Source organism: Salvelinus sp. IW2-2015, linkage group LG20 (assembly GCF_002910315.2).
Source record: "Salvelinus sp. IW2-2015 linkage group LG20, ASM291031v2, whole genome shotgun sequence".
Taxonomy (NCBI): Eukaryota; Metazoa; Chordata; class Actinopteri; order Salmoniformes; family Salmonidae; genus Salvelinus; species Salvelinus sp. IW2-2015.
In genome coordinates this window covers 41794117-41818957 of record NC_036860.1, presented here as the reverse complement: position 1 = coordinate 41818957, position 24841 = coordinate 41794117, and the positions used below count along the sequence as shown (strand labels likewise).

At 43.1% G+C, this 24841-nt stretch overlaps 1 protein-coding gene and 1 long non-coding RNA gene across 2 annotated transcripts in view; one reads left to right on the top strand and one right to left on the bottom strand.

Moving 5' to 3' along the window:
- LOC111980417 (LHFPL tetraspan subfamily member 7 protein) overlaps positions 1–24841 on the bottom strand; it is a 237858-nt gene that overhangs the window by 202579 nt on the left and 10438 nt on the right. The window lies entirely within an intron of this gene.
- Positions 5086–5538, top strand: LOC139022669 (uncharacterized). The gene is made up of 2 exons (XR_011473739.1): positions 5086–5267; positions 5370–5538. It is a non-coding gene; the product is annotated as an uncharacterized lncRNA (long non-coding RNA).

The following is a 24841-nucleotide window of genomic DNA, read 5'->3' as shown; positions in this document are numbered from 1 at the left end:
GAAACAATGTTGCAAATGTTGAAAACTAAATGTTAGTCTGAAAAAGGCTAGCTTTTTCAAACAGAAATTTGCATCTGTAGCACTAATTCCCAAAAGTTTTGGGACACTGTAAAGTCCATGTAGAATAAGAGCACCTCCTCCCAGCTGCCCACTGCACTGAGGATAGGAAACACTGTCACCTCCAATAAATCTACGATAATCAATAATTTCAATAAGCATTTTTCCACGGCTAGCCATGCTTTCCACCTGGCTACCCCTACCAACATCTCAGCACCCCCTGCATCAACTTGCCCCCCCCCCCCCCCTTCACCAAAATCCAGACAACTGATGTTCTGAAAGAGCTGCAAAATCTGGATCCCTGCAAATCAGCTGGGTTAGACAATCTGGACCCTCTCTTTCTAAAATTATCCACCGAAATTGTTGCACCCCCTATTACTAGCCTATTCAACCTCTCTTTCGTATCGTCTGAGATCCCCAAAGATTGGAAAGCTGCAGTGGTCATCCCTCTCTTCAAAGGGGGAGACACTCTAGACCCAAACTGTTATAGACCTACATCCATCCTACCCTGCCTTTCTAAAATCTTCGAAAGCCAAGTTAATAAACAGATCACTGACCATTTCAAATCCCACCGTACCTTCTCCACTATGCAATCTGGTTTCCGACCTGGTCATGGGTGCACCTCAGCCACGCTCAAGGTCATAAATGATATCATAACCTCCATCGATAAAAGACAGTACTGTGCAGCCGTCTTCATCGACCTGGCCAAGGCTTTCGACTCTGTCAATCACAACATTATTATCGGCAGACTCAATAGCCTTGGTTTCTCTAATGACTGCCTCGCCTGGTTCACCAACTACTTCTCAGACAGAGTTCAGTGTGTCAAATTCGAGGGCCTGTTGTCCGGACCTCTGGCAGTCTCTATGGGGGTGCCACAGGGTCAATTCTCGGGCAGACCCTTTTCTCTGTATATATCAATGATGTCGTTCTTGGTGCTGGTGATTCTCGGATTCATCTCTACGCAGACGACTCCATTCTGTATACATCTGGCCCTTCTTTGGACACTGTGCTAACAAACCTCCAAACGAGCTTCAACGCCATACAACACTCCTTCCGTGGCCTCAAACTGCATTTAAATGCTAGTAAAACTAAGTGAATGCTCTTCAACCGATTGCTGCCCACACCCTCCTGCCCGACTAGCATCACTACTCTGGACGGTTTTGACCTAGAATATGTGGATAACTACAAATACCTAGGTGTCTGGCTAGACTGTAAACTCTCCTTCCAGACTCACAGTAAGCATCTCCAATCCAAAATTAAATCTAGAATCGGCTTTCTATTTCGCAACAAAGCCTCATTCACTCATGCTGCCAAACATACCCTCGTAAAACTGACTATCCTACTGAACCCTTGACTTCGGCGATGTCATTTACAAAATAGCCCCCAACACACTACTCAGCAAACTGGATGTAGTCTATCACAGTGCCATCCATTTTATCACCAAATCCCCATATACTACCCACCACTGCGACCTGCATGCTCTCGTTGGCTGGCCCTTACTACATATCCGTTGCAAAACCCACTGGCTCCAGGGCATCCATAAGTCTTTGCTAGGTAAAGCCCCGCCTTATCTCAGCTCACTGGTCACCATAGCAACACCCACCCGTAGCACGCACTCCAGCAGGTATATTGCACTGGCCATCCCCAAAGCCAACACTTCCTTTAGTCGCCTTTCCTTCCTCTGCTGCCAATGACTGGAACAAATTGCAAAAATCACAATCTCCCTCTCTAACTTTAAGCATCAGCTGTCAGAGCAGCTTACCGATCACTGTACCTGTTCACAGCCAATTTGTAAATAGCACACCCAACTACCTCATCCCCATATTATTACTTACCCTCTTGCACCCCAGTATCTCTACTTGCACATCATCATCTGCACATCTATCACTCCAGTATTAATGCTAAATTGTAATTATTTTCGCCTCTATGGCCTATTTATTGCCTACTTCCATTCTACTTCCATTTTTTACATTTGCACACACTGTACATAGATTTTTCTATTTGTATTTTATTTTGTGTTATTGACTGTACATTTGTTTATGTGTAACTCTGTGTTTTTGTCGCACTGCTTTGCTTTATCTTGGCCAGGTCGCAGTTGTAAATGGATGGAGAATGGAGAACTCCAATGGAGAACTTGTTCTCAACTGGCCTACCTGGTTAAATAAAGGTTAAATAAAATCAAATAAATTCATTAAAAAACAGAGTAAATAGTCATTTTAATGTCATAGATTTAGACGGTGATAACTTGTGGAATAGACACTGGCTGGAATGCGGTTTTAACCAATCAGCATTCAGGATTAGACCCACCCGTTGTATAACATCAATTATACTATTTAGGCTTAGATAGCATTTGCAAAGCCATCAACAGCTATTGTTTCAATTCAAACCCGGGTTCAACAAAAAAAATTACAAATATAGGCCTAGGATTCCAAGCTTTGGCTGATGCCAAATTTAATCTTCAAGTTAATAATGAATATGTTGCATTCACGTCTCCATTTCAAACAAAAATCTAAGTTAAAGAATAGGACTAAATCAAATCAAACTTCATTCATATAAAGTTAGATTTTATTTAGTCCTATTCTTTAACTTGGAGACGTGAATCCAACATATACACAAGTTATCTGTGGCTCCTCATATGTTAGACAACAGCTGATGACAGTGTTATTTATTATGAATAGGTTGATGTTGTTATTATCATAATGTATTGGATGTAATGTATTTGTATTGGCTCTTGGCTACCCCGGCACATTTACATGGATGTTGCATTACTGTAACATTGATGTTGATTAATGTGCACTGTCCCTGTAAAATAAATAAATATAAATTATTCATTTGTAGACAAACTGGAAATAAAGTCAGACTAAGTCAGTGGCACAAAATATACATCTTCAAATGTTGATATTTGGTTGCGTTGACAACCAAACAGAATTCGACAACACTTTTGCAATACAGTAAATAGCCTATTAACTTGTTGACATTCACGTCAAGGAACTAAACCAAAAATAAAACCTAAAGAATAGTATTAAGCCAGTGGCTAAGATGAAACTATCCAAGCATTAGATACTGTACATCTCCTTTAATGTTGATATTTGGTTTTGTTGTCAACCAAACACAATTACTTTTGTAATATAGTAAACAGCCTAAAGTTAAGGATATCTTACATTAGGGATCAGTCGAGCTGACGTGTACAGTATAGTGATTTTATTCAACCTTAAAATGAGTAGCCTAACAAATCCATGGCCACAATTTAAAATCTAATTGTATTGGCCACATACACATATTTAGCAGATGTTATTGTGGGTGTAGCAACAACAATTCACAACAATACACACAAATCTAAAAGAAAAGGAATTGAATTAAGAAATACAGTGGCAAGAAAAAGTATGAGAACCCTTTGGAATTACCTGGATTTCTGCATAAATTAGTCATAAAATTGTATCTGATCTTCATCTTAGTCACAACAATAGACAAACACAGTGTGCTTAAACTAATAACACACACATGATTGTATTTTTCTTGTCTATATTGAATACATCATTTAAACATTCACAGTGTGGTTTGGAAAAAGTATGTGAACCCCTAGGCTAATAACTTCTCCAAAAGCTAATTGGAGTCAGGAGTCAGCTAACCTGGAGCCCAATCAGATTGGAGATCTGATTGGTTAGAGCTGCCTTGCTCTATAAAAACACTCACAAATTTTGAGTTTGCTATTTACAAGAAGCATTGCCTGATGTGAAGCATGCCTCGAACAAAAGAGATCTCAGAAGACCTAAGATTAAGAATTGTTGACTTGAATAAAGCTCGAAAGGGTTACAAAAGTATCTCTAAAAGCCTTGATGTTCATCAAGACAAATTGATAAGACGAATTGTTTATAAATGGAGAAAGCTCAGCACTGTTGCTACTCTCCCTAGGAGTGGCCGTCCTGCAAAAATGACTGCAAGAACACAGCACAGAATGCTCAATGAGGTAAGAAGAATCCTAGAGTGTCAGCTAAAGACTTACAGAAAAAACGTGGAACATGCTTAACATCTCTGTTGACGAGTCTATGATACGTAAAACACTAAACAAGAATGGTGTTCATGGGAGGACACCACGGAAGAAGCCACTGCTGTCCAAAAAAAACTGCTGCACGTCTGAAGTTCTCAAAAGAGCACCTGGATGTTCCACAGCGCTTCTGGCAAAATATTCTGTGGACAGATTAAACTAAAGTTGAGTTATTTGTAAGGAACACATAACACTGTGTGTGGAGAAAAAAATGCACAGCACACCAACATCAAAACCTCATCCCAACTGTAAAGTATGGTGGAGGGAGCATCATGGTTTGGGGCTGTTTTGCTGCCTCAGGGCCTGGACAGCTTGCTATCATCGACGTAAAAATGAATTCCCAAATTTATCAAAACATTTTGCAGGATAATGTAAGGCTATCTGTCCGCCAATAGAAGCTCAACAGAAGTTGGATGATGCAACAGGACAACGACCCAAAACACAGAAGTAAATCAACAACAGAATGGCTTCAACAGAAGAAAATACGCCTTCTGGAGTGGCCCAGTTAGAGTCCTGACCTCAACCCGATTTAAAATGCTGTGGCATGACCTCGAGAGCAGTTCACACCAGACATCCTAAGAATATTGCTGAACTCAAACAGTTTTGTAAAGTTGAATGACCGTTGTGCAGGTCTGATCCTCAACTACAGAAAACGTTTGGTTGAGTTTATTGCTGCCACAGGAGGGTCAACCAGTTATTAAATCCAAGGGTTCACATATTTTTTTCCACCCTACTCTCTGAATTTTACAGGGTGTGTTCAATAAAGACATAAAAACGTATAATTGTTTGTGTGTTATTAGTTTAAGTAGACTGTGTCTATAGTTGTGACTTAGATGAAGATCAGATTAAAGTTTATTACCAATTTATGCAGAAATCCAGGTAATTCCAAAGGGTTCACATAGTTTTTCTTGCCACTGTATATAAATATTTGTCACAAATCCCGCTTCCTGAGTCTGTTTTTGCCTGTGTTCTGTCCTGGAGTGTTTTTCCGGTGTCCTGGAACGCACCCTGTCTGGTTGCCGGGCGACGTAGCTAGTTGGGAGATCTCTGATTACCCGCACCTGTATCCCATCAGCTATCTGCACACCTGGTCCTGATCATCACCCCTCCACTTCATAAGCTCTGACCTGACATCCATTCCCTGCCGGATCGTTAGCCATGAACAGTATGTTGTGCCAGCGTATCAGCCTCCAGTTTGATAGAGTTTGTTTTGTTGTTTTGTACGTCTTGCTTGCCTTGAACTTACCTCCGTTTGTTCTGTCTACAGTCATTCACCCGGAACACTCACCCCATCCCTGCCTGGTCGTCGGTGGCTTCTGTTACTCCCTTGGATCTGCCTATTCACTCCCATCAACTCACCTCCGCTGCCCGCTCCGCCACCTGGATCTTTCTACCTCTACGTTTAAACTTGTAAATAAATACTCACCTTCGTCCTACTCTCCTTGTCCTGGTCTGCTTCTGGGTTCTACTTTAGAAAACTGTGACAATATTAGGACGAGCAATGTCAGAGTGGCTTTGACTAAACTACAGTAGAATAGAATACAGAATATACATATGAAATGAGTAAAGCAGTATGTAAAAATTATTAAAGTGGCCAGTGATTCCATGTCTATGTATATAGGGCAGCAGCCTCTAAGGTGGAGGGTTGAGTAATCGGGTGGTAGCCGGCAAGTGATGGCTATTTAACAGTCTGATGGCCTAGAGATAGTAGCTGTTTTTCAGTCTCTCGGTCCCAGCTTTGATGCACCTGTACTGACCTCGCCTTCTTGATGGTAACAGGGTGAACAGGCTTTGGCTCAAGTGGTTGATGTCCTTGATTATCTTTTTGGCCTTCCTATGACATTGGGTGCTGTAGGTGTCCTGGAGGGCAGGCAGTATGCCCCTGGTGATGCGTTGGGCAGACTGCACCACCCTCTGAAGAGCCCTGCGGTTGCGGGCGGTACAGTTGCCATACCAGGCAGTGATACAGCCCAACATGATGCTCTCAATTGTGCATCTGTAAAAGTATGTTAGGGTCTTAGGGGCCAAGCCAAATTTCTTTAGCCTCCTGAAATGGAAGAGCCGCTATTGCACCTTCTTCACCACACTGTCTGTGTGGGTGGACCATTTCAGATTGTCAGTGATGTGTACGCCGATGAACTTGAAGCTTTCCATCTGCTCCACTGTGGTCCCGTCTATGTGGACAGGGGAGTGCTCCCCCTGCTGCTTCCTGAAGTCCACAATCAGCTCCTTTGTTTTGTTGACGTTGAGGGAGAGGTTATTTTCCTGGCACCACTCCGCCAGGGCCCTCAGTCTACAGGGAGAAGGTGTCTTGTCATTGTTGGTAATCAGGCCTTCTACTGTTGTGTCGTCTGAAAACTTGATGATTGAGTTGGAGGCGTGCGTGTCCATGCAGTCATGGGTGAACAGGGAGTACAGGAGGGGGCTGAGAACGCATCCTTTTGGGGCCCCTGGGTTGCGGATCAGCAAAGTGGAGGTGTTGTTTCCTACCTTCACCACCTAGGAGCGGCCCGTCAGGAAGTCCAGGGCCCAGTTGCACAGGGCAGGGTTCAGACCCAGGGCCCCGACCTTAATGATAAGCTTGGAGGGTACTATGGGGTTGAAGACTGAGCTATAGTCAATGAAAAGCATTATTACATAGGTAATCCTCTTGTCCAGTTGGGATTAGGCAGTGTGCAGTGTGATTGCATCGTCTGTGGATCTATTGGGGCGGTACACAAATTGAAGTGGGTCTAGGGTGTCAGGTAAGGTAGAGGTGATATGATCCTTAACTGGCCTCGCAAAGCACTTCATGATGACAGAAGTGACAGCTACAGGGCAAAAGTAATTTAGTTCAGTTACCTTTGCTTTCTTGGGTACAGGAATAATGGTGGACATCTTGAAGCAAGTGGGGACAGCAGATAGGGAGAGTGAATATGTCCGTAAACACTCCAGCCAGCTGGTCTGCGCATGCTCTGAGGATGCGGCTAGGGATGCCGTCTGCGCCGGCAGCCTTGCGAGGGTTAACACGCTTAAATGTCTTACTGACGTCGACCACGGAGAACGAGAGCCCACAGTCCTTGGGAGCGGGCTGCGTCGGTGGCACTGTGTTATCCTCAAAGCGGGCGAAGAAGGTGTTTAGCTTGTCCGGGAGCAAGACGTCGGTGTTTCCGCGATGTGGCTGGTTTTCCCTTTGTAATCCATGATTGCCTGTAGACCCTGTCTCATGTCTGAGACATTGAATTCCGACTTCACTTTGTCTCTGTACTGACATTTTGCCTGCCTTACAGAGGGAATAACTATACTGTTTATATTCAACCATAATTCCAGTCACCTTGTCATGGTTAAATGCAGTGGTTCGCACTTTCAGTTTTGTGCAAATTCTACCATCTATCCACGGTTTCTGGTTTGGGTAAGCTTTAATAGTAACCGTGGGAACAACATGCCCTATATACTTCCTGATGAACTCAGTTACCGTGTCCGTGTATACGTAAATGTTATTCTCAGAGGCAACCCGGAACATATCCCAGTCCGCATGATCAAAACAATCTTGAAGCATGAAATCCGATTGGTCAGACCAGCGTTGAAAAGTCCTTAGCACGGTTACTTCCTATTTGAGTTTCTGCCTATAGGAAGGGAGGAGCAAAATGGAGTCATGATCTGATTTGCCGAAGGGATGGTGGGGGAGGGCCTTGTAGGCATCCCGGAAGGGGGAGTAACAGTGGTCGAGCGTTTTAGCAGCGCGAGTACCACAGTCAATGTGTTGGTAGAACTTCGGTTGCATTTTCCTCAAATCTGCTTCGTTAATATCCCCATCTACAATAAATGCGGCCTCATGATATGTGGTTTCCAGTTTGCATAAAGTCCAGTGAAGTTCTTTGAGGGACGTCGTGGTATCGGCTTGAGGGCTGTGACTATAACCAAAGATAATTCTCTTGGGAGGTAATACGGTCGCCATTTGATTGTGAGGTATTCTAGGTCAGGTGAACAAAAGGACTTACGTTTCTGAACGTTATCACAATCACACCATGAGTAGTTAATCTTGAAACATACACCACCGCCTTTCTTCTTCCCAAAGAGTTCTTTATACCTGTCTGCGCGATGTACTGAGAACCCAGCTGGCTGTATGGACGGGGACAGTATATCCGGAGAGAGCCATGATTCTGTGCAACAGAGTATGTTACAGTCCCTGATGTCTCTCTGGAAGGAGATCCTCGCCCTGAGCTCGTCTACTTTATTGTCCAGAGACTGAACATTAGTGAGTAATATATTCGGAAGCAGTGGATGGTGTGCACGCCTCCCGAGTCGGACTAGAAGTATACCTCTTCTCCGCCAGCGGCGTCTTGGAGCAGCCTCTGGGATAAATTAAATTGCCCTGGGGGGTACGAACGACTTTCCAATTCAGGAAAGTCATATTCCTGGTAGTAATGCTGATAAGTTACCGCCGCTCTGATATAACACACAAAAACACAAATTACTGCAAAGTTGCTTAGGAGCTAGAAGCAGATGCCATTTCTGTCAGCACTATCTTGAAAAGGTTACTGTAACTATAAAAGTCTTATTATGTAATATGTCGAAGATAAATACACAACGCAGAGTTTGAGAGGATGAGAGGACAAGAATACTAAACTAAATATAGTACTAATGGTCAATAGAGAATTGTAAATAGGAGTTGGGTTTCAATTCAACAACTGTTTAGAATCTGTGGAATGTCACTCCTGAACTCAGAGCGAGGTGTGCTACGTTCTGTTCATTGAGTAGGGGCAGGATACTTGTTATTTGGCCATTGGCCAGTTGAACTGCAAGGACTTCTGATTGGTCAACCCCAGGCTAGAGTGGGGGGTTATAAATGGCATCCTGTTCCTTTGTTCGGTGGAAAAAAGCTGAGGGGAGACTGAACATCTACCTCCCAGCATAACATCTTGATTTGTCCTCAAATAAACACATTTTTCTCCCCCTGATTTGCTTTGAAGTTTGTGTTATTGAAGCATAACATAAATAGCTAACACTTTGTGCCGTGACCCGGATGAATTGGTCTGAACAACAACAACAAGAAAACGTATCAACTGTGTGTTGATCCAGAAGAAAGAGAGAAGGCTGTGTGCAACCTACTTTGGGGAGTCAACTCTATCTCCTGATTTATGGCAGAATTTCTGGGTGAGTCTAGACCAATATCATTTTAAAAGAACCAACTTAAAATAGTGCATGCAATGAGTGAGATGTATCTGTGATGTATAAGTGTTCAAGTCATTTGTTTTATTACAGAGTTCAGTCCTTTGTTACTCGAATAAAAAGGTTAGAGTCCTTACTCTAGTAAAAGGTTTGAGGCCTCTGTTTTTGTTGTATAGAAGTGAGTTGTTAGTTGAGTAGCAACCACAATTACACGTGTGGTTAATCTAAGCCTTCAACAAGCTTTTTGAGGTGAACATAAGTTATGGGTAGCCAGGCCCTACAGAAACAATGTGTTCTAGAAGAGGTTTGGGTCCTCAAAAGGGGTAATATAAATATATAAACATAGAGATATATATTATACAACTTTTCACGTTAATGTAATGTCATTGTTAAGTGAGAAAACCACTCTGGAAAAGGGCGGAACAGCTCTTTCGGATGTGAGCATGAAAGATACTTTAAATTCACTGTCTAGAACCATTTCAAAGTAGAGCAAGAGACACGGGTGAAAAGGTCAGACGTGACCCTCACCTGTGGCCTCTCTGTTCTCCGATCTATATACCCTTACACTGAGTTGTGTGGGTTTCAAGCAACTGGTCAGCACTGCCTGTCTGAGTCAACAGATTCTGACAGCAGTGACGAACGATGTCTTAGGACAACCAGAACACAGGCAGTAAATGGGAGTAAAGACAAACGTCTAGAGAGAGTGATCACACATAAATCAGCATCTACAAAAAAGTTGGATGAATGGTCACAAACTTTTAAGCATTCACGAGATGTGGTTATCAGAGTTGTGCAGGTTCCGAGTGAAACCAACAACATTATCCGTTCAGTAAAAGAGAAACCTGGTGTATGTCATTATTGCGGGATTTCTGGTCACTGGCAGCAAGAATGTCGGAAAAGAAAACATGATTTTATGAGAAGTGGCCAGGAGAAGAAGGGTCCGTCTAAGGGAAACTGGAAACAAGACAACAGCCCCAACGACACAATACTTGTGCAGACATTTAAGAAGCTCTCTCCGGCTCAGCAGCAGAGTTTKCTGGATGCTGTGAAGGTAAACTAATAGAGACTCCCTCTTACATCCCATCTCAGCTGGTGTACATATGAAATCGGATGGAATGTGTGTGAACATGATGGTTAACAACTTTGCAGGAGATCTTTTTAGTATACGGGTGCTGAAGTCACTGTATGTCCCATATCTTATGCAAAGCATACATGTCCGCAGTACACGGGTAAGAAGATGAGAGCAACAGAAGTTGAGGGAAGACAGCTATGAAACAAACCAAACCATTATCAATTTCTATTGGTCCGATGAAGATTGATGCAGGGATCTAGAGTTCAGAACCATGCTATTTGGACTACGAAGAAACATTTGTGTGGAACTTTGGATATGGAACCAGTGTGTTTGACAGGTGTTGCACCACCTTGCACAAAACAATATCCCATTAGCAAGGAAGCTATGGACACTACTAAAGTAGTGAGTAAAGATCTATGGGACATGAGTATAGTTGAAAAGACACAATRTAATCCAGCTACTCTGATGCTTCCTCCAGATACCACATTAGTTGAACACAAATGTTGTGAGTTGGTTTTGGATCAGCTCTCTGATGGGTTTATAGAGTCATTTGTATAACCCTGAGTTTATCTTATCCACAGATGGTTCAAGCATTGTGGAGGGGGGTGTGAGGCAGGCTGGGCATTGTTAGTTACTACAATGGACAATGTGATAATAAAAGGCACGTTAGATTTGAGAAAAGCACGAGTGACACAATGCTTAACTATTGCATCCTAATGGGGAATAACTCCCGAGGGGGACATGACGTAGTGCCAGGACAGTGGGTGATGGTGGTAAAAAAAAAATGTGACAGACACATTAGGGCCAAAATGGGAAGGTCCTTATCAAGTTTTGCTCATAATGAGGTCAGCAGTAAAAGTTCAGGGAAAATCACGATGGATACATGTCGTTCATTGCAAGGTTGTCCATTTTGATGACAAAGCAGAGCCTGGATAATAAAGAACTGATTGATTAGCAATTGGGGGCCAATCTCGGGTGAAGAAGCATAGTAAGATGAGCAGAACCTGATAAGCTTCAATGTTGTATATGTAACGGATGTGAAATGGCTAGCTAGTTAGCGGGTACGCGCTAGTAGCGTTTCAATCAGTTACGTCACTTGCTCTGAAACCTATTAGTAGTGTTGCCCCTTGCTCTGCAAGGGCCGCGGCCTTTGTGGCGCGATGGGTAACGATGCTTCGTGGGTGACCATTGTTGATGTGTGCAGAGGGCCTCTGGTTCGCGCCCGTGTCGGGGCGAGGGGACGGTTTAAAATTATACTGTTACATATACCGCAGTCATCATATTAGGGATATCTAGGTGAAATGTCCAACGTTTTCCTGAAAATTGGGACATGCTAACTTAGGGAAATCTATGTGAAATATCAATTTCTCTTAAAACCAGGACATGTTACTTTCACTTTTTGTTTCCTTCGTTACAGGTTATGAGAATCTGTCGTCTGAGGCTGCAGCAATATCCTTCAATTCAAGGACTGTACCTGAAATAATACAAGATCACCGGTGAAGTGCAACCAGTGGAACGGAAGAAGAATTCCTCACTACCGGCAGACTGTCAGAACATCATTTTTAATAGTTATCTATGTGGGACTGATACCAGTGTTGAAGAGCTGGTCACTTTTAAAGGACTTTGTCAATGATTACCTTGATAATAGGACGATTGAATATTATTGACTTGCAGACAAGTGAAAGATGTATCCTCCTAATACAGGACATGGGTGGGGTTTCCATTTCTAACACAGAGAAGGATGAGGGACACTCGGGTGTCAATACGTTACTAGCCCTCTCTCTACACCATGCCACAGTAACCAATCAAAGTAGTTGTTGGGTTTGTACGTATGCATCATTCACGTCAAGGGCAGGTATTCCATTAAGGGCTATTCCTTTTAACCAGAGTGTCACGCCCTGGCCATAGAGAGGCTTTTATTCTCTATTTTGGTTAGGCCAGGGTGTGACTAGGGTGGGCATTCTAGTTTCTTTATTTCTATGTTTTCTGTTTTGTGTCTGCACCTGACAGAACGGTTTCGTTTTGTTCTACTTATTTTGTTTCAGTGTTCAGTTTGATTAAATATCATGAAAGCTTACGACGCTGCACCTTGGTCTCCTTCTACTTCATAYGACGAGCGTGACAGAACTACCCAACACAAACGGACCAAGCAGCGTGGTAAGGAGGAATGGACATGAGAGGACATCCTGAATGGGAAAGGATCCTGGACGTGGGAGGAGATCCTGGCAGGAAAGGATCACCTGCCCTGGGAGCAGGTGGAAGCAGCGAGGAAAGCGGAGGCAGCGAGAGAAAGTGGCCAGGATTACACAGGGTCAAGGCAGGCACGACAGACCGTGAGGCCACTCCCCCAAATAATTGTGTGTGGGGGGGGCACCCGAGGAGATTGGCTGAGAGCCAACTTCTCGTGCTTACCGTAGGGAGCGTGGTACTGGTCAGGCACCGTGTTATGCAGTGGAGCGCACGGTGTCTCCAGTGCGCGTTCACAGCCCGGTGCGCTACATTCCAGCTGCCCGCATCGACCGGGCTAGAGTGGGCATCCAGCCAGGACGGATGGTGCCGGCTCAGCGCATCTGGCCGCCAGTGCGTCTCTACGGCCCAGGATATCCTGCGCCGGCTCTGCGCACTGTTTCTCCGGTGCGTCTGCACAGCCCAGTGCGTCCTGTTCCAGCGCCCCGCCTTTGCCGGGCGAAAGTAACCATCCAACCAGGACGGGTTGTGCAGACTCTATGCTCGAGACCTCCAGTGCGCCTCCTAGCGGACCAGTCGTCCTCGTTCCAGCGCCCCGCCTTTGCCGGGCGAAAGTAACCATCCAACCAGGACGGGTTGTGCAGACTCTATGCTCGAGACTCCAGTGCGCCTCCACGGCCCAGTGTATCCGGTGCCTACTCCAAGAACCAAGCCTCCAGTATGTCTCCCCAGCCTGGTGAGTCCTGTGCCTGCTCCCAGAACCAGGCCTCTTGTATGTCTCCCCAGCCTGGTAAGCCCTGTGGCAGCTCCACGCACCAGGCTGCCTATATGTCTCCTCACTCCAGTGATGATCCATGGCACGAGCCTCCAGTGATGATCCATGGCACGATGCCTCCAGTGATGATCCATGGCCCGAAGCCTCCAGTGATGATCCATGGCCCGAAGCCTCCAGTGATGACCCATGGCACGAAGCCTCCAGTGTGACCCATGGCACGAAGCCTCCAGTGATGATCCATGGCACGAAGCCTCCAGTGATGATCCATGGCACGAAGCCTCCAGTGGTGATCCATGGCACGAAGCCTCCAGTGATGATCCATGGCACGAAGCCTCCAGTGATGATCCATGGCACGAAGCCTCCAGTGATGATCCATGGCACGAAGCCTCCAGTGATGATCATGCCATGGACGAAGCTCCAGTGATGATCCATGGCACGAAGCCTCCAGTGATGATCCATGGCACGAAGCTCCAGTGATGATCCATGGCACGAAGCCTCCAGTGATGATTCATGGCACAAAGCCTCCAGTGAAGGTCCATGGCCGGAGCTCCAGCGACGGTCTCCAGTCCGGAGCTCCAGCGACGGTCTCCAGTACGGAGCCTCCAGCGACGGTCTCTAGTCCGGAACCTCCAACGACGGTCTCCAGTCCGGGGCCTGCAACGAGGGCCCAGTCCGGGCCTGCAGCGAGGGTCCCCAGTCCGGGGCCGCAGCGAGGGTCCCCAGTCCGGGGCCTGCAGCGAGGGTCCCAGTCCGGGGCCTGCAACGAGGGTCCCCAGTCCGGGGCCTGCAGCGAGGGTCCCAGTCCGGGGCCGGCAGCGAGGGTCCCCAGTCCGGGGCCTGCAGCGAGGGTCCCCAGTCCGGGGCTTGCAGCGAGGGCCCCAGTCCGGGGCGGCAGCGAGGGTCCCCAGTCGGGGCCTGCAGCGAGGGTCCCCAGTCCGGGGCCTGCAACGAGGGTCCCCAGTCCGGGGCTTGCAGCGAGGGTCCCCAGTCCGGGGCCTGCAGCGAGGGTCCCCAGTCCAGAGGCGCCACCAAAGTGGGGGGAGCCAGAGGTGGAGCGGGGTCTGCGTCCCGCACCAGAGCCGCCACCGAAGTAGATGCCCACCCGGACCCTCCCCTATAGAGTCAGGTTTTGCGGCCGGAGTCTGCACCTTTGGTGGGGGGTACTGTCACACCCTGGCCATAGAGAGGCTTTTATTCTCTATTTTGGTTAGGCCAGGGTGTGACTAGGGTGGGCATTCTAGTTCCTTTAGTTCTATGTTTTCTGTTTTGTGTCTGCACCCGACAGAACGGTTTCGTTTTGTTCTACTCTGTTATTTTGTTTCAGTGTTCAGTTTGATTAAATATCATGAACGCTTACCACGCTGCACTTTGGTCTCCTTCTATTTCATACGACGAGCGTGATACAGAGTGAAATGTTGGGTATATGGAGAGACGTTAATTAGTATAAGGTGATTATTAGTACAAGGGGGTAAGAATGTTGAGTATCAACATGCGAGAGCACCTAGCTCTGCAGTACGTTCATTTGAGATTACCATTGACACTAATCAGCGACCACCTTACCTAGTTATTACACATGCCCCTGTTGGGTGGGTATGTTTTAATAGGACACTCTCTTGGAATTTGTCTCATCTGCACCAGGATGCGTTTGTCATAGAAGGACAGAGTCAGTGTGATCAGACAACAGACCTATCTGCCTGTGATGGTACTGTTGCGGAATGTCTAATGTCTGTTGAATTGATTCTCAGTAATGGCACTCTGACTACTTTTTATGCCAATACCTTCGGTAATATCATCAATAATGGTATGATAGCTCCTAATGGGACTTACTTTACCTGTGGATCCTATGCCTATTCCTGGTTACCAAAGTTGTGGTAAGGGTCGTGTTAGTAAGGGTGGTGTTAGTAAGGGTCGTGTTAGTAAGGGTCATGTTAGTAAGGGTCGTATTATTTGGGATATGTTATACCCCATGTAAGACATTCTGTAAACTCTCCTTTTTCACACTGTCATAAACGTGTGATTACAGAAACGGAGAGATCCTTGGTAACTGCGTTTCCATCTTCTGTTATTTCTAAAATAGCATGGGAAGTTATTAATATGGCTAATTCTTTGGAAATCCTAGCTAATAGTACAGTTGAGAGTCTTGAGTTAATTACAGCTGAGATGGATGCCATCCGGAGTGTGGCGATGCAAAATCGTTTGGTCCTTGATTATCTTCTGTCCGCACAAGGTGCTGTTGTTGGTGCTGAATGATGAATGATGTACTTATATTCATGATAATTCTGAGGAAATAACTGACCTAATCCAAAAGATCAGGACTGAGGGCGCTAAATATCATGACTACAATCAAGATGATTTAGGCTTAGTCATGTGGTTGTCTTCCAAATTCGGTACATGGGGAAGTGTTTTGATGGGCATGATACTTCCAATAGTGGGAGTTGTGGTTATTTTTGTCATCCTCATCCAGGTTATCAAGTGTGCTATTGCCTGATGTTTGTCTGCTAAAATCTGATGGTTACATGATAGGGGATATCATAAGATTCATCAACCGTGTCCTTTTGGAGATGGGTGTCAGTGGTGTTCACAAGAATGTGGTGGGGATCATAAGGGTCTTCAATCACAACAAGCCTCATGATTGTGGTCAATGTGCCCTGTAACGAACCATGCTCTCTCAGATGTGGTATCACACCTGTTGATACCTCTTTTCTTTAACTTTGTGTGAAATGTATTTCTTATTGCAACGGCAAGTACAATATGCCCTTTCTGTTTTATAGAAATACAAGGTGTTTAACATAAATAATTTTATGCTTACTGCTAATGTTTTTATTCTGTTTATTTTTTCATGTTTATTGTTTTCTAAAAATACATTAAGTACATTTCTTTTTAAAATGGTCTAGGGGGGAGTGTAAGAATATGTCGAAGATAAATACACAACGCAGAGTTTGAGAGGACGAGAGGACGAGAGTACTAAACTGAATATAGTACTAATGGTCAATAGGGAATTGTAAATAGGAGTTGGGTATCAGTTCAACAGCTGTTTAGAATCTGTGGAATGTCACTCCTGAACTCAGAGTGAGGTGTGCTACGTTCTGTACATTGAGTCGGGGGCAGGATACTTGTTATTTGGCCATTGGTCAGTTGTACTGCAAGGACTTCTGATTGGTCAACCCCAGGCTCATGTGGGGAGTTATAAATAGCATCCTGTTCCTTTGTTTGGTGGAGAAAAGCTGAGGAGAGGGGGAGACTGAACATCTGAACATCTACCTCCCATTATAACATCTTGATTTGTCCTTCTCAAATAAACCTATCTTCCTCCCCTTGATTTGCTTTGGAGTTTGTGTTATTGAAGAATAACATAAATTGCTAACATAATCATTGCATGCTATCTTGAACATACATTCTAAGGTCACATGTCTGTGGAGTTCTTCACAATATACAGTTGAAGTCGGAAGTTTACATACACTTAAGTTGGAGTCATTAAAACTTGTTTTTCAACCACTCCACAAATTTCTTGTTAACAAACTATAGTTTTGGCAAGTCGTTTAGGACATCTACTTTGTGCATGACACAAGTAATTATTCCAAAAATTGTTTAAGACAGAATATTTCACTTATAATTCACTGTATCACAATTCCAGTGGATCAGAAGTTTACATACACTGAGTTGACTGTGCCTTTAAACAGCTTGGAAAATTCCAGAAAATGAAGTCATGGCTTTAGAGCTTCTGATAGGCTAATTGACATAATCTGAGTCAATTGGAGGTGTACCTGTGGATGATTTTCAAGGCCTACCTTCAAACTCGTGCCAGTTTGCTTGACATCATGGGAAAATCAAAAGAAATCAGCCAAGACCTCAGCAAAAAAATGGTAGACTTCCACAAGTCTGGTTCATCCTTGGGAGAAATTTCCAAACGCCTGAAGGTATCACGTTCATCTGTACAAACAATAGTATGCAAGTATAAACACCATGGAACCACGCAGCCGTCATACCGCTCAAGAAGGAGACGCGTTCTGTCTCCTAGAGATGAACGTACTTTGTGCGAAAAGTGCAAATCAATCCCAGAACAACAGCAAAGGACCTTGTGAAGTTGCTGGAGGAAACAGATAAAAAGTATCTATATCCACAGTAAAACGAGTCCTATATCGACATAACCTGAAAGCCGCTCAGCAAGGAAGAAGCCACTGCTCCAAAACCGCCATAAAAAAGCTAGACTACGGTTTGCAACTGCACATGGAGAAATGTCCTCTGGTCTGATGAAAAAAAATAGAACTGTTTGGCCATAATGACCATCGTTAGTTTGGTGGAAAAAGGGGGAGTCTTGCAAGCCGAAGACACCATCCCAACCGTGAAGCATGGGCTGGCAGCATCATGTTGTGGAGGTGCTTTGCTGCAGGAGGGACTGGTGCACTTCACAAAATAGATGGCGTCATGAGGGAGGAAAATTATGTGGATATATTGACGCAACATCTCAAGACATCAGTCAGGAAGTTAAAGCTTGGTCGAATGGGTCTTCCAAATGGACAATGACCCCAAGCATACTTCCAAAGTTGTGGCAAAATGGCTTAAGGACAACAAAGTCAAGGTATTGGAGTGGCCATCACAAAGCCCTGACCTCAATCCTATAGAAAATTTGTGGGCAGAACTGAAAAAGCTGTGCGAGCAAGGAGCCTATGAACCTGACTCAGTTACACCGTTTCTGTCAGGAGGAATGGTCCAAAATTCACCCAACTTATTGTGGGAAGCTTGTGGAAGGCTACGTGAAACATGACGCAAGTTAAAGAATTTAAAGGCAATGCTACCAAATACTAATTGAGTGTATGTAAACTTCTGACCCACTGGGAATGTGATGAAAGAAATAAAAGCTGAAATAAATAATTCTCTCTACTATTATTCTGACATTTCACATTCTTAAAATAAAGTGGTGATCCTAACTGACCTAAGACAGTGACTTTTTACTAGGATTAAATGTCAGGAATTGTGAATAACTGAGTTTAAATGTATTTTTCTAAGGTGTATGTAAACTTCCGACTTCAACTGTAAATATCTGTGCAGAATCTCAAACAGCATTGATCACTTGCACTATTTTAATGTAATCTCAACTACAATCCAGGTCATTTGGTTGTGCTATTAGATGAAGCACATTGATAACACATTACGTTGTTGTTTACAAACAAAATATCTGATATTTTATTCCCATTTGAACTTTGTTGTGCTTTTAAACGTTTGGCTTTTTTTTGTGTGGGTGAATGAAGGTTGAAATCTCATTGATCAAGTCACAACCAAAAATTACCCACATTTCAATATTGAAATGACGTGGTGTGCCCAGTGAATTTGGGGATGGGTGCACTTCCACTGATGCTTAGTGAGGGCGACAGACCACACAAAATCCCAATACTCATTCTTCACTGAGCCTTGGGCAAGGGATATATTTGTGTAACAGAAGTTCTAAGACGCTTTGCTAGGCAGCGCGCCAAAACCACAAATGAAATGTGCCCTGTGTGTTTCTAACAGTCTTCTGAAAAACAACTCTGTGGAGAACATCCCATAAAACACAAACTCTCCCTTTCGCCCTCTCTCTCTCTCATCCAAACTAACTTTCACGTCTTGCTCTTCACTGTAATCAGAGGGCTAAAATCAATAATATGCATGCTAGTCTCTCTTGGCTAAAAGTATAGGAGAGACTGACTGCGTCACTTCTTGTTTTTATAATAAACATTCATGTGTTGAAAACTCCAAATTGTTTGCATAGTCAACTTACACACACCACTGACACACACGCTTACCCCACCAGACATACCAGGGGTCTTTTCACAGTGCCCAAATCCAGAAAAGATTTCATGGAACTCCCATCTCACATTGCTCAAGTGAACCGCAAGCCTGGTTTTAAAAAATAGATAAAAAGGGTCAAGACGAGTGCGCCCCACATGTAGTTACGTGCAGTACAAGTGGATTTAACAAGTGACATCAATAAGGGATCATAGTCTTTCACCTGGATTCACCTGATCAGTCTATGTCATGGAAAGAGCAGGTGGTCATGTTTTGTACACTCAGTGCATATATTTATATTTATAAACTTACTTAAAATAGGACATTTATGGTTGACCAGAGTGCATTTACAGTGCCTTCAGAAAGTATTAACACCCCTTGACTTTTTCCACATTTTATTGTGGTACAGACTGAAATTAAAATGGATTCAATTGAGATTGCCTTAACACCATTTTTTTAAACTGGCCTAAACACCCCATCATTTCAAAGTGGAATTGTAAAAAAAAAAATGTTTACTACAAATTCATAAAAAAGTACAGCTGAAGTCGGAGGTTTACATACACTTTGGTTGAAGTCATTAAAACTAATTTTTCAACCACTCCACACATTTCTTGTTAACAAACTATAGTTTTGGCAAGTTGGTTAGGACATCTACTTTGTGCATGATGCAAGTAACTTTTCCAACAATTGTTTACAGACAGATTATTTCACTTATAATTCACTGTATCACAATTCCAGTGGGTCAGAAGTTTACATACACCAAGTTGACTGTGCCTTTAAACAGCTTGGAAAATTCCAGAAAATGATGTCATGGCTTTAGAAGCTTCGGATAGGCTAATTGTAGTGGTAAAAAAAGTTCTAAAAAATTCTAAATTTGGGTTGGTTTATAGAGTTGGGAAATTAGCTGGGTCCATGTCTTCTACAAAGGATAGGAAAGGTTGCCAGATATAAAATGGAGTAGCGTATTTTCCCTAGCCTGAGATGTTGCATTACTTACTTTATCCAATTGGTTCTTAAGAGAGTTCAGGGAATGGCAAGTCAAGAACAAATTGTTATTTACAACGACATCCTACCGAAAGGCAAAAGGCCTGCTGCGGGGACGGGGGTTTCAAAATAAAAAATTAAGTACAAATATAGGACAAAACAAACAGCACGACAAGAGAGACACTACATAAAGAGGGTTAGACCTAAYACGACAACATAGCATGGCAGCAACACATGACAACATAGCATGGTAGCACCACAACATGGCAGCAGAACAAAACATGTTACAAACATTACTGGGCACAGATAACAGCACAAATGTCAAAAATGCAGAGACAACAATACATTAAGCGAGGAGAAAACACAACTGTCAGTATGAAGATACCTACAATTGTGTAGTTTTGTATCTAAAGAAATGGGATCTAGGAATATTGAACTTTCGTACTAACTGTTCAAAAGATGCAAAATCCATATCAATGTACAAGTCGTTCAGTGAGGAGACCCCTTTTCCAGGTCAGATATGAAACACCCAGTCTAATAATGGACAGAATGTATGGTTCTTTAATAACGGAGCAGAAGTTGAAAATTCACTGAGATCAAATGATCGCCTGAACTGTTTCCAGATTTGAGAATGTTTCAGAATAGGGTTTTTAGTGTATTTGGAAACAGGCTCATGCAAGTTTTGAGCAGTTTTGGGCCTGTAACATCAGGGATTTCTGGCATCCAATATAGAATGATTCTTATATTAACTGCCCAGTAATAATATTGAAAGTTTAGAGGTGKTAGACCACCCTGGGGACAAGATCTCTGCAATATGCTTTTCATATCCAAGGGTTTTTCTTGTTCCAGATAAATGCAGATATCAGTTTATCATCTATGGAGATAAGGTAATAAATACTTTAACAGTGTTAATTCTTTCACCAAAGAAAGAGAAAGTTAATCCCAGCGTTCAAGATCCTGTTTCAGGCGGAGTGTCAAGGGAAGGACATAGTACTTTGAAATCGTGTGTGACCCAAATTCCCAAATATTTCCATTTCTGTGTAGTCACTCTTAAAATAAGTTTGCACAGCAGAAGGATTAATATGCATCAATTCACTTTTTTGTAGATGAACCTTATACCCAGATATTTTACCAACTGTCTTTAATAGAACATGGATCTCTGGAAGACCAGTTAAAGGGTTAGACATATACAGTAGCATGTCATCCGCATAGAGTGAGACTTTATGCTCTTAGCCCCCTCTTCGAATACCTTTGATAGTAGTGTTATTACGTATTGCTAAAGGCTCGATTGCGATGGCAAACAGTTGAGGGGAAAGAGGACCACKCTGTCTTGTCCCACGTTGAAGTTGGAAATAGCATGAAAGGTTAATATTTGTGCGCACTGCAGCCATAGCAGAGGAGTAAAGGACTTTGATCCAGGACATCAAATTGGGACCGAATCCAAATTGTTTGAGAGTATAAAAAAGATAATCCCGCTCCACCCGATCAAACTCCTTCTCAGCATCAAGTGATAACAATATCTCTGGAGTGTCAGATGAAGAGGGATGATAAAATATATTAAAGAGAAGTCTAATGTTGAAAAAAAATAATAATAATTTTATTAAACCAGTTGGATCTGTAGAGATAATGGAGGGAAGGACTGACTTCAAATGGCAGGCAAGCATTTTAGAAAGTATCTTTACATCGCAATTCAGTAAAGAAATTGGCCTATATGAACCACACTCAAGAGTCTTCTTTTTCAGAATAAATTAAATACATGCCTGTCTCATTGTTGCAGGTAAAGAGTTTGAGGAGAATGATTCCTCAAATAAAGAAAGCAAGAGAGGAGAAAATTGATCTGAGAATTATTTTAAGCTTTCGCTCTGAAATCCATTGGATCAAGGGGATTTACCACACTGCATAGATTTAATTGCCAACACTCTCTCTTCTACAGAGCACTGTTCTTCTAATTCAGCATCTATCTCAGGTTCAGTAGAAATATCTAAGTTCTCAAATAAGGTGTTGAGTAAGGTAGCAATACCAGCAGATTACGAAGTGTATAATTGTGAGTAAAAGTTATGAATTGATTTGATTTGCGGTTCTCTGACGCAGCCGGTGTGCTAGCATTTTTACTGATTTCTCTCCATGTTCATCATTTTGTAAACAAGATTTACTCATTTGATTTTCAGCTTGTCAAGTTGAAAGAAGATCAAACTCTGTCTGAAGTGTCAAACGTTGTTTTATTAAATCTGAGGATGAAGAGCGTGAATATGCCATATTCAAATCCAAGATTTTATTTGTAAGTTCCCCTAGACATTGAATATTTCACTTAATCTTACACTGTACAAAATAATTTGGCCCCTTAAATAAGCCTTCCTTGATTCCCATACTGTTGTAGGAGACATTCCAGGAGATTGATTAAGCTTGAGAAATAGCTCAATTTGAGATTATATAAAAGCAACAAAGGGTTCTTCAGATAGCAGTAGTGAGTTAAGCCACCAAAGGCGATAATTAGGCTGTGTATTTGGTATAAGTAGTTTCATAGTAAGGGAAGAATGATCCAAAATGACTAGAGCTTGGTAATCACACTCCGTGATAAGTGGCAGAAATCTATTGTCTAGGAAAAATGTGTCTATACGTGAGAAGGTCTAATGAACTGGCGACAAAATATAATACTGAATTAGCTGAATTGCGGATTCCATCTTTGATGAAGATGATACCCATACTAGAGCTACGATCCAGATTGGGCGACAATACACAATTCATATCACGACCTAGTATTAGGTGGTGTGTGTCCATATTTGGTAATCAAGAAAATACATTTGTGAWGAATTAACTGTTACCCCAATTTGGTGCATAAATGTTAGCTAAGATAACATGTGTTTTATACAGTACAGTCTTCCTACTACAATAATGAAATGGCCTGCTGAGTCTTGTCCCATCACGCCCTAGCGACTCCTGTGGTGGGTCGGGCGCATGTGCACGCTGACATGGTCGCCAGTTGTACAGTGTTTCCTCCGAAAACATTGGTGCGGCTGGCTTCCGGGTTAAGCAAGCAGTGTGTCAAGAAGCAGGGTTGTAATTCGGATGACGCATTACTCTCAAGCTTCGCCTCTCCCGAGTCCGTACGGTAGTTGCAGCGWTGGGACATGACTGTAACTACCAATTGGATATCACAAAATTGAAAAAAATACAATATAAATAAATAAATACATCTGGTATGAAAAAGAAAACCCACCCRTGTCACCTAATAGAACAAGGTAACCTCTAATCCCCATGCAAAGATATCCACACGATGTGCTTGTAGTGGGGAACACTAAACCTAACAACATCAACCAATGGTACGACTAATGTTGCCTAATAATAACAATTTCATCTGATGCCACTGGCAATGTTATCTACAAAAGAGAGACTGAGTCTGCAGTGCTGAGTCTGCAGACACATTTGTCCATTAACCTATTCGCCAAATAGGTGAACATTCAGCCATTTGCTTCGTCCGACCTCAGTAGAATGTTCACCTTTATGAAGGCCATCACCTTATGGGGGTCTTGGAATTCCTTCTGTGTGCCGTTCCATAAGGAGACGGAAAGGAAAGAAGTCTCACCATACCGAACGTCGGTCCGTCCACYGAGCAGACTCTTGACATCATTGAAAGCGGCACGGTCACGAGCAACGCTGGGGGCATAGTCTGGGAAGATAGAGATGGATGTTCCGTTGCATCAAAGTGGGTCAAATTCTCTGGCACGCCGAAGAACATCAATACAATACTGATAGTAGTGTAGTCTAGCCACAATGATGCAAAGTTTTCCGCCAGGCTTTCTTYTTTGAGAGCCCCAATGTGAGCGGTCTACAAGGATGTCTTTATCCATTTTCAGGGCTTCCTTCAATAACTGTGAGACCGATGAAGTACAACTTGAGCCTGGGTCCTCAGCCACACTCATGATCCTGATATTGGATCTTCACATATGTTGTAAATGTATGTATTGTTCCTTAAGGCTAGTCACATGTTTTGAGCTCCTTAACCTCGGTTTGTAGCGTAGTCATGTCGTCTGAGTATGTTGACAAGCCTTTTTCCATGTCGGAGATGGTTTTCTTTACTGTATCCAGTTCAGTATGAACCATTGCTGTATGCTTTGCGAGTTCATTCTTGACTGCTTGTAACTATGACTTAATAAAATTGCAGTCCTCACTAAGTGCCTCGAGTTTCGACTTGAGTATAGATGAAATGTCCGCTCTGAGGGCAGCAAGAATCTTGGCCTTCAAATCCTTGTTAATTTTTTCGCCGAGCCGAAGGGAGGAGCCGCTGCTCCCACTTGTTGAAGAACTTGAGCTCCTCGTCTTTGGCCTAGTGTTTTCTCTTTTGTCAGTGACTCCGGTGAACTTAAACTTTTGCAGGTTATGCGCCATTTACACATTAAAACAAAAGTTTAACAAAGTAAAGCAAGTCATTCAAAGGATGTGTTTCCTAGTTCTTTTTGGGTCAAAGCACAAAGAAAGTACTAAATAAATGCAATTTCAGCAGGAGCTCGGAAGAACATGACCTACTCCATGGCTTGCTCACTAGCACCCCCCTTAACCAAATTTATTTTTAAACGGATGAGTTTATTGGTGTTAAAATACACCAATTATGTTATTTTGGACCACCAGGCTGCTGACGTCATGCAGCCTGTAGTTTTTGTGTTTATACTTTTTGAATAATGACAACGACAAGTTAGATGTTCATGACGTCATTGCGACAACTGCCTACAGACATTTCAATAGACGCAGTATAAACCAGCCTTTAGTCTTGAAATATTTGGCTGTTTAGTACACTACCATACTCACTCTG